This window comes from Lepidochelys kempii, chromosome 4, assembly GCF_965140285.1.
Source record: "Lepidochelys kempii isolate rLepKem1 chromosome 4, rLepKem1.hap1, whole genome shotgun sequence".
NCBI lineage: Eukaryota > Metazoa > Chordata > Testudines > Cheloniidae > Lepidochelys > Lepidochelys kempii.
Window position 1 is genome coordinate 59,943,346 of NC_136383.1, and position 15,002 is coordinate 59,958,347.

A 15,002-nucleotide genomic window follows, 5' to 3' on the forward strand; every position below is an offset into this window, starting at 1 on the left:
GAATCGAGGTTTTAGGCAAGGTAGAAGTCTAGAGGAAAATGCATTTTAAGGAAAAAGTCTTTCCTTATCCTTCTAATGAAATTACAAGAATAGGTCTTTTATTTACACCAGAGGGGTAGAGCCAGAATTTTCAAACTTGGGTGTGAGAAGTAAGGCACCTAAAATCAATATTTAGGCACTCATAGTGGCCTAATTTTTCAGAAATAACCAAGTGTAGTTACGAAAAAGGCAAGCAGAATTTGCGGGCGGGAGAATGGGCAAACTCTTGACTGGCTTTTATTTCAAGTTTTCATTCTCTATACAGATATCAGAGATCAAAATGAGGAGACAATTGATTTACCATAACTTTATATTCTTTGATTATGCCCCAAGCCAGAATAAATGAAAACTGCCACAATAATTTGAGGATGTTTCTCCAATAAACTACAGACCTCATTAAGAGGTTATAAATGACAGAGGTAAAGAATGCCATATAGTTTCCAACTTGGAAAACCATTAGGGATGAATGACCTCTCTGAGCAGTTCATGCTAAAAGCTATATGGCTTGTTTCAGAGGCAGGAAATGGACTGGTTCAATGGTGTATAGCTATGTGACTTTTTTGCCCAAGCAGGAAAGGCCCTACTTGTATATGACCTCCATTTTCCAGTCGTACTCTGTGTGAAGATCCCAGATAGTGGTAGAAGTAATACCTAAGAGAGGGGAAAACTCTGTTATGACGATTGAGATTTATGTCCGGGAGAACAATCCTACATAATTTATACAAACTGAATGATATTGTGTGGGCAGGAGGGAAAAATGAGACACTAATGATGCCAAAAATGCTATTTAATGCCACTGATTGGCGGGGGGATGTTGTTGGAGATGATGATGCTCTACTTGGTAGAATGATTTAGGACAAAGATTGTCAGATAAAACTGCTAGTCTATATGGTAAACATGATAGCTCTTAAAATAGAGTTATAACTATTGTGTCAAAAATGAAAATTAAATTAGGGTTCTCTTTGTCATCCCTATAGAGACATTTATGACAGGTCTCTGATGTTGACCTTTGATTTGTGTGTTGTAGATCTCATTTGTTGACCTGGTTTGTTAAGGTGCTGGATGTCTCTCTTGAGAGGTATTAAGTGATCCCAGTTCCCAGTGAACTCAGTGGGAGCTGAAGGTACTTGGCAACTCTCAGGAGATGTTTATTTGGTTGTTTGATCACCCTACATATTCCTATAGGTTTATCATAACTTGCCTGCCCAGTGATCGATATAAGAGGTTTAGCAATAATTTCTAACTGAATTTGGAAATTAGTTAAGAAAAGACAAAATGGAGGAAATCTGTATCACCATCATATGTAGTAACTGCAATAACAATAGAAGGTGAAAATGTAAGGATCTGGGAATATGGATCTTTGAGAGGATCAATATTAATTTAGTTCAACTGAAAATAATCCGTGGTTGAGAGAACTTGCCTTTGCTCATAGGAAGGGTAAACTTAACCACAAGTGTAAGCTTCTACATTTTTTGGTACACTTTTTTAAAAAACAAAACAAAACCCTTGCTCTTGTGGGACAGAGAGAGCAATATAATAAACAATAATATGGATCACTGCTTGACTGCATGCTGGTTCTTTCCTTCTGCTTCAGTAACAATGAAAGTCTGAAGCATGAGGCCTTGTTCAGGCATTAGATCTTGTACTAAAGTGAGCAAGAGTCAAGCTCTGCTGACATAATGCAAAGTGAGCAAGAGTCAGGCCCTGTTACAAAGCAGATGCCTGCTTGAAGTTTGCCCACTAGATTAACTTGGCAAGAACAGGGCTGGCATTATAAAAACACAAGCACTCGTAGACACTAAGTATCCACATAAACACATTCCAGAAGGGTAGTACCAGAACCCCCAATACAAAGTTATGGTGTAAACACACTCCCTGAAGATGATAGAGACACTGACCTTTCCTAAAGACAAGGTCAGGATGAGAGGGTGAGGGATAGAAATGTTTTGATCAAACCAACAGATACAAGGTAAAGAGTGGCAACTACTCACATTAAAGGGGCAATACATAACTTCTTTTTATCAGTGTATAAAAGAGGAGTCACCAGGGGGGATCTCTGTCTGTCTGGCCTCAAGATGAGAGGAAAGTCCTGCCACTCCCTGAGCTGGTCCATTGTAACAGGCATACACATGTTTAGTGGTCCTGTGGAGTCTACAGGATACTAGGACTGTACGTTAACAATAAACCTGGCTGAACACCTTCATCGCTGAACCGAGTCTGTGGCTGTTTTAGCAGACCCGATTGAATTGCCTGTGGCAGCTACCTGTGCAGAGCTGGTGCAGCAGACAGAGAATACATGCTGCCTCTTCCTTATACAGGCAAAATGCCTCCATCCAATTTACACTTTAGTATGATGCTCCTACTCTTCAGAAATGCCTCTGGCTGGCCACACACATTCTAAATTGGTCTGACAAAGATGGCTAGTATAACTGCATTCTGTGCATTTATTATCCTCTGTACACGGTAATTTTGCCAACAACATTAATCCCTGCTTGTCATGTCATTCCTCAGCTTGTCTACCTTTGCAAAAGGGCAGTGCTTTACATTTCATGATAGTCCTATTTATTACTACTCGTCCCAATCTTCCTTACAGTTCCTAAATCAGTGCCACATGACAGGGGTCAGTATTAGCCTTTGGTAATCCCAATCCATGTCAATTAACTGGGACCAGTAAACAAAGATCAGTCCCTTAAGAGTATTCACTTTTGTCAGCTTTTGTGATAGCATATGTTACTAGGTTTTATCCATAAGTAAATACCTGTGTTCTCACTTGGCATACTCAGCTGAGTTGGTCTCCTGTTGTCAATGTAAGCCCACAGCATCTTCCCTAAATCGGCACAGGGAGGGATATAACTTCATGCATGCTAGTTAGAGGGAATATTAACAAATGTAATGAAAAGTTAAGTCTAAACGATTGAGGTATAAATGCAGTGTTTCAAGAGCATAAATCTGTTTCCTGTTCAAAAACAATGAAATGATTTGACTCTACAAGTCATTTACATTTAAATATTTAGTGCACCATTATTGCATAATGATATAGAAAGGAAATACTATTAGGTTAACAAAAATAAGAATAGTTTTACAGTAGCAGCCATGTTAGTCTGTATTCGCAAAAAGAAAAGGAGTACTTGTGGCACCTTAGACTAACCAATTTATTTGAGCATGCATCCGATGAAGTGAGCTGTAGCTCACGAAAGCTTATGCTCAAATAAATTGGTTCGTCTCTAAGCTGCCACAAGTACTCCTTTTCTTTTTAAAAATAAGAATATTCTTTATCTGGCAGGACTTTAGAAAATTATTCACTTAGTGATGAATCAGGATTTTAGATTTATTATATGTTGTCAGTTTTGTATGCATAGGCCTTGAATTAGAAGCCTGATCCTGCAACATCCTGTGTATATCCTGGAAGATGTTGACCAACTGTAACCTCTAGTGATTTCAGTAGGAATTCAAGTGCCCAGCACCTTCTGAGGAAGTGTTTCACAACTGATGGGTTTAGATCCTCAGGGTATGTCTACGCTGAAGTTAGACACCCATGGCTGGCCTGTGTCAGCTGACTTGGGTTCTCAGGGCTCAGGCTAAAGGGTTATCTAATTGTGCTGTTGATGTTTGGGCTTCAGCTGGAAACCAGCCCAAATCGACCGACTTCCCAGGGTCTTAGAGTTCCAAAATGAGCCTGATTCAGCTGGTACAGGCTAGCCATAAGCGTCAAATTGCAATGTAGACATACCGTAACTCAGGGGTGGCCAACCTGAGTATGAGAAGGAGCCAGAATTTACCAATGTACATTGCCAGAGAGCCACAGTGATACATCAGCAGCCCCCATCATCTCCCTCACCCCGCTCCCAGTGCCTCCCGTCCACCGGCAGCCCTGTGGATCAGCACCTCCCTGCACCTCCCGATCAGCTGTTTCATGGCACGCAGGAGGGGGAGGAGTGAGGGCACAGCAGGCTCAAAGGAGAAGGTGGGAAGGGGTGGAGTGGAGGCAGGGCCAGTGGCAGAGCCAGTGGCTGAGCCGTGAGCACCCCGTGGCACATTGGAAAGTTGGCGCCTGTATCTCCAGGCCCGGAGTCGGTGCCTATACAAGGAGCCGCATATTAACTTCTGAAGAGCCACATGGGGCTCCGGAGCCACAGGTTGGCCACCCCTGCCCTAACTGTGCAAGATTTCCTTCCACTCCTATGGAGTCTCTCTTCTATATAGGACCTGTGTTTTGGCAAACATTTAATCAGTCTGTGAAATCTGTAGCCAAATTGCAAAAGCAAGGCAATTAATTGTTAACATAGAAAACGTATGCATACTTTGAATTACATTTTTATCGCCTTGGAGAAGGAGGTGTTCTGCATCTGGTGTCCATTTTCCCTTTCACACCCCTAACCTATAAGGCCTTGTGCCAGGCCTGACTAGCCGTCTGACGAAAGCAAGAAAGGACTGATTATAACGGGGTGTGTAACTCCTAGTATTTTTTTTATGGTAAGCTTGCTGCATAATTACCAAGATGACTTATACACTCACCATCTCTGGGTGTCTCAATGAAAGCAGGGATTGTTGTGGCAGGGATGGGAGGAGCTCAGAGTATTGGCTTCCTATTTTGGGGAAGAAATTGTCTGACTGTACATATCTGGTGCACAGTTAATAGGCCAAATTCTATACTTACACTAATGAAGCTAGTTTGATAGCACAGGATATAGGCAGTACTGAAAATTGTTCTACAAGGTTGATGGCAGCCTTAAAAACTTGTGGTAATGGCATAATATAAGGAGCTATGTCAGTGCTGAATATCTTTAAAGTACGATCTAATCAGTCTCCTGAAATGTTTTGGCTAAAGTTAATTGCACACATTTGTCCATGCATCACTGATCACAGAAAAAACAACTCTGGTGTTGGAATTAATATGGGAAACGACCAAACATTAATTTAACCACATACTCCATTATTAAATCTAAAGACAAAATGGTACATATACAATTGCTCTTAAAAGCCTAACTATTACTACGTCCAAAAGTTTAGTTTCTCTGTTTGCTCCCTCCTCCCCCTTCAGTGGAAAAGTACGAGCGGTGTCCAAGATAGTATTTTATACCAGGTGACATCACCACACAACCTTGCAGTGTTGAAGCAACCATGAGGCAAGGTTTATTTGTAATGTCCATAGAAAGGAACTCCAGGAATATGGATTTCAGAGTAGCAGCCGTGTTAGTCTGTATCCGCAAAAAGAAAAACTGAGTACTTGTGGCACCTTAGAGACTAACAAATTTGAGCATAAACTTTCATGTAGCTCATGCTCAAATAAATTTGTTAGTCTCTAAGGTGCCACAAGTACTCATTTTCTTTTTTCAGGAATAGGGAGATCAGCATCTTCAAAGACCCATTGTCTTTCCTAATGGCCCATCCAGGCTGATTGCTCACAGCCTGGTGGATGTTCCCCAGGTATAACCACTGTTGTAATTGTTACATGGGAATATTGACTCACTCCAGATACAGAAATGATACATGCATACAAATTGAATAATCATTCAGTAAGTCATAACCTTTCCAACAATGTCTCACAAGATCCATCATGCATCAAATACATCTTAGTTATGCCATATTCATATCAAACATTTTTCTATAAAGAATATGGGGTGTAATGTCACATTCACCTGTTTGTTAAAGGGTATAAAAAGTAAGCCCTTCATTGTTAGCACCTGCCTGCTCGTGTTGGAGCTGACCAATATGGGTCAAAGCACCGCTGTGTTTAGCCCATTTGTTAATATCCTGATCAAATGCTTAAATGTTTTGTTACTTTTGGACGTAGTAATAGTTAGGCTTTTAAGAGCAATTGTATATGTACCATTTACTTGTGGTGTTTTCTAAAACCCAGTTTGTGCAATTCATAACTGGGGGAGGGGGTCAAGGAACTGTGCAGATCTTCCTCCACTTTGAGGGAGAGCAAGTTTATGAGCTTACCTTGTATAGATCTCTGTACAGCACAAGACCATATAATTTTGGGTTTGCATCCCAAAGGAGGTGTGCACTTGAGTGCTGGGCAGTCCGCGAGTTGATTCTTCCCACACACAACTGATCTCGGTGTCTGTCCATTTGCAGCTGGGTGTGTCCCTACCTGTATGTGTGTGTATGTATGTATGTGATGGAGAAGGCTTGGCATAGCAGAACAGGGTGTAGGAGCCCAGGCTGGTGGAATGGGAAGGCTCAGTAGGACTCCAGCATATCCAGTGACATCCCGGCAGTGGGTGTCCAACCCGTCACAGTGAGGTCATTGCCAGTTACTGACTTCAGCTAAGAACCAATTTGAGACGGTTCACCTTCCTTTCCAGTCTTAAGCCAGATAAGATTTACAGCCGCTTTTCTTCCCAAGGCCTTTTCTCCTTTCCTTCGTGCTATCCAACACTTTCCCCATTGCATCTGGGTTCACATAGGCTTTACCGTTGGCATGTGGATTGGGGAAAGGCTATATTGGCTCATTTTAAGACAGATTCTCTTTGCAGATAGCTTTAAATAAAACAGTCACTCCTATGGGTGAGAGGCCTTCTTTTTCAAAACTTCCCATTATCTCATTAGTTATTCTTTGAGTCAGACATCATCCCTACTTTTTTTTTTCTGGCCTTACCGCTTATTATTTTCAAGGCCTTCCTTCTACTTGTTAGGGCCTTTCTTTACAACACATTTCCTTAACTTAAATTTGGTTAACTTTATCCTGCACCCAGTGTCTGATTTTCTTTCTCCCACCCCTGCTTAATCCTATGAACCTGTCCCTTCCCAGTTCTATCCTCAAATTCTGTTTTAATTAGAATACATTCTTTTGGCAGAGTAGTTTTCAATTCTTCGCTAGCTGTCTGGACTTCTAATGCTCCCACTGGGGTACTCTCTTGCCAGCTCAGAGAGATTTGGAGGATCAGGAGAAACAAGAAGGGCAGGGGAGTCTTGCATATTTTTGCTTCAGTAGCTGCTTCAGTTACAGTGGCACGTGCTGAGATTATTTACCTCTGGAATGTATGGAGGGACCCAGAGTCTGTCGACTGGCATTCTGGCACATAATTTCTCATCCCAGTTAGAATGATCAATCAAGATTAACTAAGCTTCTTTTCATTCAATTTGGCTCCTCATCTGCAGCCAGAGCACACCTGATCTTCTTAAAGTGTCTGGTGCATGAATTCACATGGAGAGAATCTTAAAGGCTGTGCGAGACTACAAACCTGATCCTCGGAGACACAACTCCCACGCTGTCAAAGGGCCTCGAGGATTGAGCTCTGTGCTTTACTTTTGTCCTCATGGCCATGTCCACCAAAAAAACTTAGAAACAAAAATTTGCTTGTTAAGGTGGGCACAAACCAGATCATAATCAATCAATCTCTACTACTGTACAGATCACTAAAAAAGCAGGGGCCCAATCCTGAAAACACATATTTCAGCAAGTAGTGCTTACTCATGTGCATAGTTTCATGGGACTACTTGCATGAATGAACAGCTGTAGTCTGGGCCCCTGAGCTTCACCTTGTGGTGACATTGTGGGGAAATGTTGTTGTATAGACCACTTCCTCCTCTTTCTTCTCAGTCTCTGCCTCACATTGTTAAAGTCGCTGCACTCGAGTGGCAGCTGACCATGCTTAGTGCTGCACAGGAGGCACTCAGAACCAGACAGGATGGGAACCTCTATGAGGATGCTCAGGAAAAAGTGTGAGGTTGAGAATAAAGCTAACTAGTTTTCACAAATTAAGGAAAGCTGTTGCTCCTAATAAGAAAAGAACCCACCTAAGCTTTCACTCGCACCTTCTATACACCTTTATCAAAGTGTTTAGAAGTCCAGGGAAGGAACCCATCCTCCTTTCCTTCCTCTAATTTCCACCCTAGGAAAGGAGACTTTACAACATGGCCGTCATGCACTCGATACTCCAATAGACCTGACTTACCTGGGAGAATTGCAGCTTTGCTTATTCCTCCCAACCCAGACTCAGACTCAAGATCAGGGTAGGTACTCCATGACTATTTAGGGGTAGTGGACCTGACACCCTCTTACTTCCCTGGGCTGCCATGTAGGAAGGAATCCTAATCTGCCTCCCCAAATTAGTAATGCTAATATTTAGATTTTTTCATGCAAAAATGTGTATGTCCTCAAGCCAATCACGTTCCTCTGCTGGACCATGACTCTATAGTAGGTGTTCTTCCCTGTGCTTCTAAAGAGATTACACATAGGAAAAATAGAAGTAATTATTATTCATTTCACGTTTGAATCAGGATTTCCAGCTGTGAAGAACTAATGCAGAATATGTATCTGCCAACAGCACCAGCCATGGATTTGTCAGCATCCAAGGATTCATTTAAACTTTAGCAGATGGATTCTGTATTAGTATATTATATTACACCTTATTCATAATGAAGTTGGTCTAAAAGTAACATACACTCATGACAACTAATAAAATATATTTATTGAACTTATTCAGCCAGCTCTCATTTTTTTTATTTTTAACAGAAAATTTCATTAAAATTTCTGAGTCAGGGAAGTTAGCTCTAGGACAAGAAGTTTCAATATACTAGATTAATGAAAAGCATATTCTTCCTATTAGAATACTATTACTTGGAACATGCATATTATAAACCCATGAATTTTTGCTGTTTTGTAAATTATAAAGAACTAGCGATATCCATGTCAAGTACTAGAACTGTGGATTATAATATTTTGTCCCAATCCTGTTGAGGTGCTGAGCACCTTCAACTCACATTGGATCAAATCCTCAGTCCTTACTCAGGTAAGCTCCAACTGTGTTCACCTTCTAGGGTTTGTCTTTGTAATAAACAAATATCCCCATCCTATACAAAAATAGCTGCCTCTTTCCAATAAAATATATTAAAATAACGTTAATGCTTATTTTAGGCATTACTTATGAGAAGGAGCATCTGACTGGTTGGCAAAACTTCCAATAAGCTGGATACCTGGAATATGCTAGTTGTACCAGTAGTACTAGGGTGATCAGATGTCCCAACTTTATAGGGACAGTCCCGATTTTTGGGTCTTTTTCTTATATAGGCTTCTATTGCCCCCCTTGTCCCGATTTTTCACATTTGCTGTCTGATCACCCTAATTAGTACTATCCACTTGTGTGTTAGCCAATTTATCTGCTTAAACAACCCCACCCTGCAAATCAACCTTCCTAGTCTGAAATACTGTAAACTTCAGAAGCCCAATATTAAATTGTAGCAGGTAGCTAATAGCTGAGATCTATGGGGTGAGACTTGGCTCTCACTCCGGGCAATAGTTGTTTCCTGCTACTGGCAGCTTTCCAATTCTGAGTCTGTTCCTAGGAGTGAAAACAAGATATGGAGGGATTTATAAAAGTCTCCCACTTTAATATCATTGCTCCACATTGTTTCAGAGAGATGGAAGCAGAAATAACTGGAAACTGAAATTGACTCTTCTGCTGTGGCCAGTTCTACTTCTGTTTCTGTGGGAATAGCCACAGTAAAGATGTTAAACTCTCTTACCTTTTAAGACTGAACTTTAATTTTGGTCATTTGATCCAATTTCAGGAAGCTGGATAGGTTGCTATTAGCAGCAGACTGGAAAGAGTGAAAGTGAGAACACAAATTTGTACATTTCAGTTGGATACAGACTAACACAGCTGCTACTCTGAAACCTATCTCACTTTAAAAGTGAAAGATGGGGTTTGTAAATTTAATACCAACAGATAAGCTGCTTAGCTACCAAAGTGATAGATGCCATATAAATATCATGAATTACACAGGATGGAGTCTATTAAATTAGATAGGATAGGATAAATTGGACAGGCTAGATTAGATAAAATAGAGTAGATTAGACATTAGATTAAATAGGAATGACTGTGTCAAAGGCCTTGTCTATACTACGGGGGAGACTGATCTAAGTTATTCACGTAGCTGAAGTTGCATACCTGAAGCCAATGTACTTAAATCTACTTACCACGGGGTCCCCACTATGCTATGTCGACGGGAGACGCTCTCCTGTTGACTCCCCTTGCGCTTCTCATTCAGGTGGAGTACAGGAGTTGACGGGAAAGTGATCTGTGGCCGATTTAATGGGTCTTCACTAGACCTGGTAAATCTACTGCCGATGCATCAATTGCCATGCGTGAATCCCCCGGTAAGTGTTGACAAGCTGTTAGAAACACTAAGTGAAATTTTGAGGGCTTGCAACAGTTTCCAAAGAAAATTCTCATGCTATATATTAATAGCAACATAGATTTCATTTATTTTATACCACATGCTTTATACATTTTTCATATAATTGCTTCTCTTCTGAAATGTAGTAAGAGTGGGAACAGGGGAAACTTTTTTTTCTTACAGAAAGTGTCACAGGATCTCTAATGTCCATACACAGGGCTGAGGCTTTCCCTAAAGGACCCTATGCACATTACACTGTGTGGAATTCATCACTCCTGGAAGGATCCTACTGTATAATTCTAGGGAGCCTAGGTTACTGTCATCCTAAATCTTACACCACCATGCTATCCTGCTATCTCCTCTGGTGATTTAAAACATGGTTTTTGGTGTATGCCAAGAATAAACAAGATTTCTTTAACATAATTTTACACTTGAGCGTGGTTCGTTCTTTTAACTTAATTTATGGATTCCCAAACAGTATGTAGTAGTAATCCTTTCAGAGTGATACAGAACATCAGTCTGGAATCTCTTTTAAAGGACACATTAGCTTTTAATGATGTCAGGGAGGTTTAATCACATTAGTATTTATTTGTTAAAAAGCTAACTTAGGCCTCTGTGGAGTTGTCTAATTTTGTTTCTAAGGGTGACAGTTATGAGACAGAGCTTTAAAGAAGTGAAGTTTCTGTGGGAGAGAAACATCTCCTGCATTGCTGTAATGACAAAGGGGGTTGTAAAGTTGGTTGAGCAGTTGAAGATTCACTCTACATAGAAGAAACTCTGGCTAGCGTAGAGCTAGCCATGTGCCAGCCATTTGTCTCCCTAATCAGACACAGGGGTTGTGTGGAGGAGGCTTGTTTGGGGCAAGATGGCAAGGTCAGAGCACCACTGTGCTCTGCAAATCCCCAGCTGGCATAACAGCTCCAAGGGGGCCTGAAATCTCCAGAAGTCATAGAGGGAAAATTTCACACAGATCTCCACAACATAATACTTAGGTTGCTTGTGTCCAAGCTTGCAACAGCCTGCTGAAACTCTCCCTAGGGAAAAGAAGGAGAAAAGGAGAATAAAAGTATACATTCATTTTTAAGAAAGTATCAGTAATTTCAGGTGTTTAGTAGGGTAGATGATAACACTTTTCTTTAAATTGTGTCTTCTAGTGCCTTTTAAAATAACAATACATCAATTAATATTATGGATCTGATTCATGTCCTGTAAGTCATCTTTGTGCCATTTCCCTAATGCAAAGCTGCTTGAGCCTAGCAGTTTAGTCTTGTGGCAGATTCTCTGGGTGAAAGCCTGACTCCGTTGAAATCAAAGGCAAAACTCCTCATGACTTCAGTCGGGCTAGGATTTCCACCTGTGCACACAGAGCTGCTGTGTCAATAAAGGATTTCCCCCTGACAGAGTGGGGTGGATGGGGGAGTTTGGTCCCTGTGCACAGCAAACCTGCCCTTGGGGGCTGTTTGGCAGCCAGTGTTTCAAGTAGCCCTGAAGCTGCTCTAACGTCTGCTATGACTGGGCTAGCATAAAAACATGCAGCTCCTTCTCCTCCCATCAGGTTCACTGCTTTTTATCTCTGACTGCCCCTCATGGAGTCCAGACTGGTGTAGGCTCACATGTGCACTAGCTCTTACCGAGCCATCGGCATGCTGCTCAATGCTTCCACTAGTTACTGCAGAATGAAGTTCTGACAGGAAGAGTGTCATTTCCATTTCCTAGAGTTCACAGGGGCCTATATGTAAGCAACCACAATCCTCTGGCACACAACTGAGAGATCCATCCATCCAAGGCATAAAAACCCCAGGCATGGCAGAATGACATTCACACTGATCAAAAGGCGACATTCAAGATGAGGGGAAAATGAGAGCATGGCTTGACACCCACACCAGAAAGAGAAGTTATAAACCTGAGAGTGTTGCTCTCATAATCGCCTAACAGCTTATGCACCACTAGTAACACAGTGCAGCAAAGGAAAATAAAATAAAAATCAGTTTCTTTCTTGCTCAGCATTTGAACTTTCTTGGCCAACAAACCTCTAAAATATGCCCTATGTCCTTGTTACTTGTGTTCAGGCATGACACATTTAACAGTCCATTAAGCTGCACCCTGTGGAGCCAGAACCTGGTCAGCATAGCTCCATTGACTTTAGTGAAGATGCACTGATTTACACCAGCTGAGAACCTAGCCCTGTATCCTCAGACTGTTGCGCTATATAAAGCGCATGGGATCTTTTATAAGAGAGAAGGCAAATACACCATATTTATTGAAAATACAACAGTTAGCTTATGCTTTTCAGTCTCTCTCTCTCTCTCTCACACACACACATCATGCACACGGTCCTGCCAGTTAATGTTTTTATAGTTACCAGTCTGTTGCAGCTCGAGTCAATCTAATGGCCAGTTAGACTGGGCTCTGTTGCTCGCAATCCAGTGCTCCAAGGTTATGGCAAAACACCCCAGCTTTATACTTGTAAATTCCCATTTGAGTCCATGCATTTTGCAATGTCATCCTGTAATCATTAGTCCTTTAGTGGTGGTAATCTTGGGGTTTTCCGTTATCATTTGATGGTTATTGTCGGGCTTCCCATCATTATCTCCTATTTGTTGTCTGGCCTTCGGGGGTGGTTGCCTCACCTCTGAGGCTGTCAATGCTGCTAACATGTTTAGCATCGGATACAATGGATATTTTCTGATTGTCTCCTAGTGTTTCCAAGTCTCACTTTTTTCTTGACCATCTGGACATTTGTGATGGCTTTCACACCTTATCTTTTCCTAATGCATGCATTCCTCATTCACACAAACAATCTCTCACAGAGAAGACAGCAGTATTTTATATTCAGCAGAATACACTGCAAATTAAACTTCACTAAATCTTGTGGTCAAAACAGTTTACATTGTGGCTTGGGCCTTTAACATAAACACAATACAAGATCCTGTCTTTTACTCACTAAACCTTAAACCAAAGAAATGACTAGAGGGAAGTTTATAATGTATATAGGAAACAAGATCCCAGTCTCAGAAGGTCATTCCTTTCTGTTGTTCAAAAAGGGTAGCTGGCAGAATTAATTCAAAGTTTACATCAATTTTTATAGTACAATTATAAAATCCTGTCCCTACAAGACCACTGCACAGTGATGAACTAAAATTTCTTCCTTATTGTGTACACTTGATGAATTAATGTAGATAGTTACAACCAATGAGTGATTTACTTAATTTCTGTGTCCAGAAAACAGAGTTAAAATGTTTTGTGCTGTACTATGTGATGTGCTTTCTGAGCAGCTACATGTCCTGCTTCCTTCTCCCACTTCATTGCTGGAAATATTTGGGCATCAACAATTAAGGCCATAGATATTGATATAACAGATGTTAAAAACAGTAACTTTCTGGCATCTCTCCTCTTCAAATAATCACATTGCCAATGACCACAGCCAGCAAGAAAGGAAATAGTCAGAAAAATGTGTAATCTCAGAGACTCAGCTCATAATGCAGAGCATACTGGAGGGGCGGGGACCTGGGGCTGGAACTGGATGAAACTGCTGATATATTTAGACTACATATTTTACTGAGGCAAGTGGTAAATTAAGAAAGATAAAATTGATGGCAGAGGCAAAATGTTTTTTTTTAATAATGATGAGATTACAGCTATTGCAGAGTCTAGAATATTTTTCTACTTACATTCATAATTCTAGATAATCTAAGTTAGTCAACGGGAGAAACAACCATGAAGAGTTAGAAACAAAACTTCAAATTTCAATGTTAAGATTTTAGCACAATCTGTTTGTTTAAAAGAATACGTGTCCGTTGCTTGATTTTTAATAACACCCACATTAATCTGTGTTACAATAGTTCCTAGGATCCCTAGCCATGGACCAGAACTCCAGGAAGACAATGGGATAGGTTTGAGGATGTTTACTGGGAGTTCTTCCCCAGCATAAGGGGCAGCGTGGGAGGCAGTACAAAGGTGCTTGTTTAAAAATGTGGGGATCAGAGGCAGGATATGACCTCTTGATAGTGAGTGAGAGATGATAGGTTGTGAAGACCTTGGAAGTGAAGACAAGCAGCTTATGTTTAATGCAAGAGTGGGGAGCCAGTGGAGGGATGTAAAGAGAAGGAGAATGTAGTCTAATGAAGGAGTAGGAAAACGATCTTTGCAGTGCATTCTGAATGGATATGAGGGCATTTGTCAAGGCCAGAGAAAAGGATGTTGTAGTAATTGAGATGCAAGATGATGGCAGCCTGCAGTTTTAGCTGTGTGGATGGACAGGAATGGATATATCTTATAGAGATTATGCAAAAAGAATCAGGTAGATTTAGACATAGCTAAATATGTAGTTGTGGTATATTGAAAGCTATACTGAAATTGTAAGATGTCAGTTTAAATGGTCAGGTTTTTTTTCCTGGTCCTGTTGAGGGCTCTGTAAGGAAGTGTGCAATCTAAGTCTAGCAACAATAATCCAACAGATAGCCCGGGGTAAATTTGTTTTAGGGAGCAGCCTGCTTTGTGTGTCTCTTGTTTTGGGTTCTTGTGTGTTTTCTGCATTATAAATACAATTCATTAGTGTTAAATTGCAACCTTCCAAAAAGAGTATCTTAGATTTAAAAAAAAAACCACCATAACTTTGTTGCATGTATGCAACGAGACAGAGGGTATGTCTACACTATGAAATTAGGTCGAATATATAGAAGTTGGTTTTGTAGAAAGCGGTTTTATACAGTTGATTGTGTGTGTCCCCACACAAATGCTCTAAGTGCATGTAGTCGGCGGAATGTGTCCACAGTACCGAGGCAACCATATACTTCTGGAGCGTTGCACTGTGGGTAGCTATCCCACAGTTC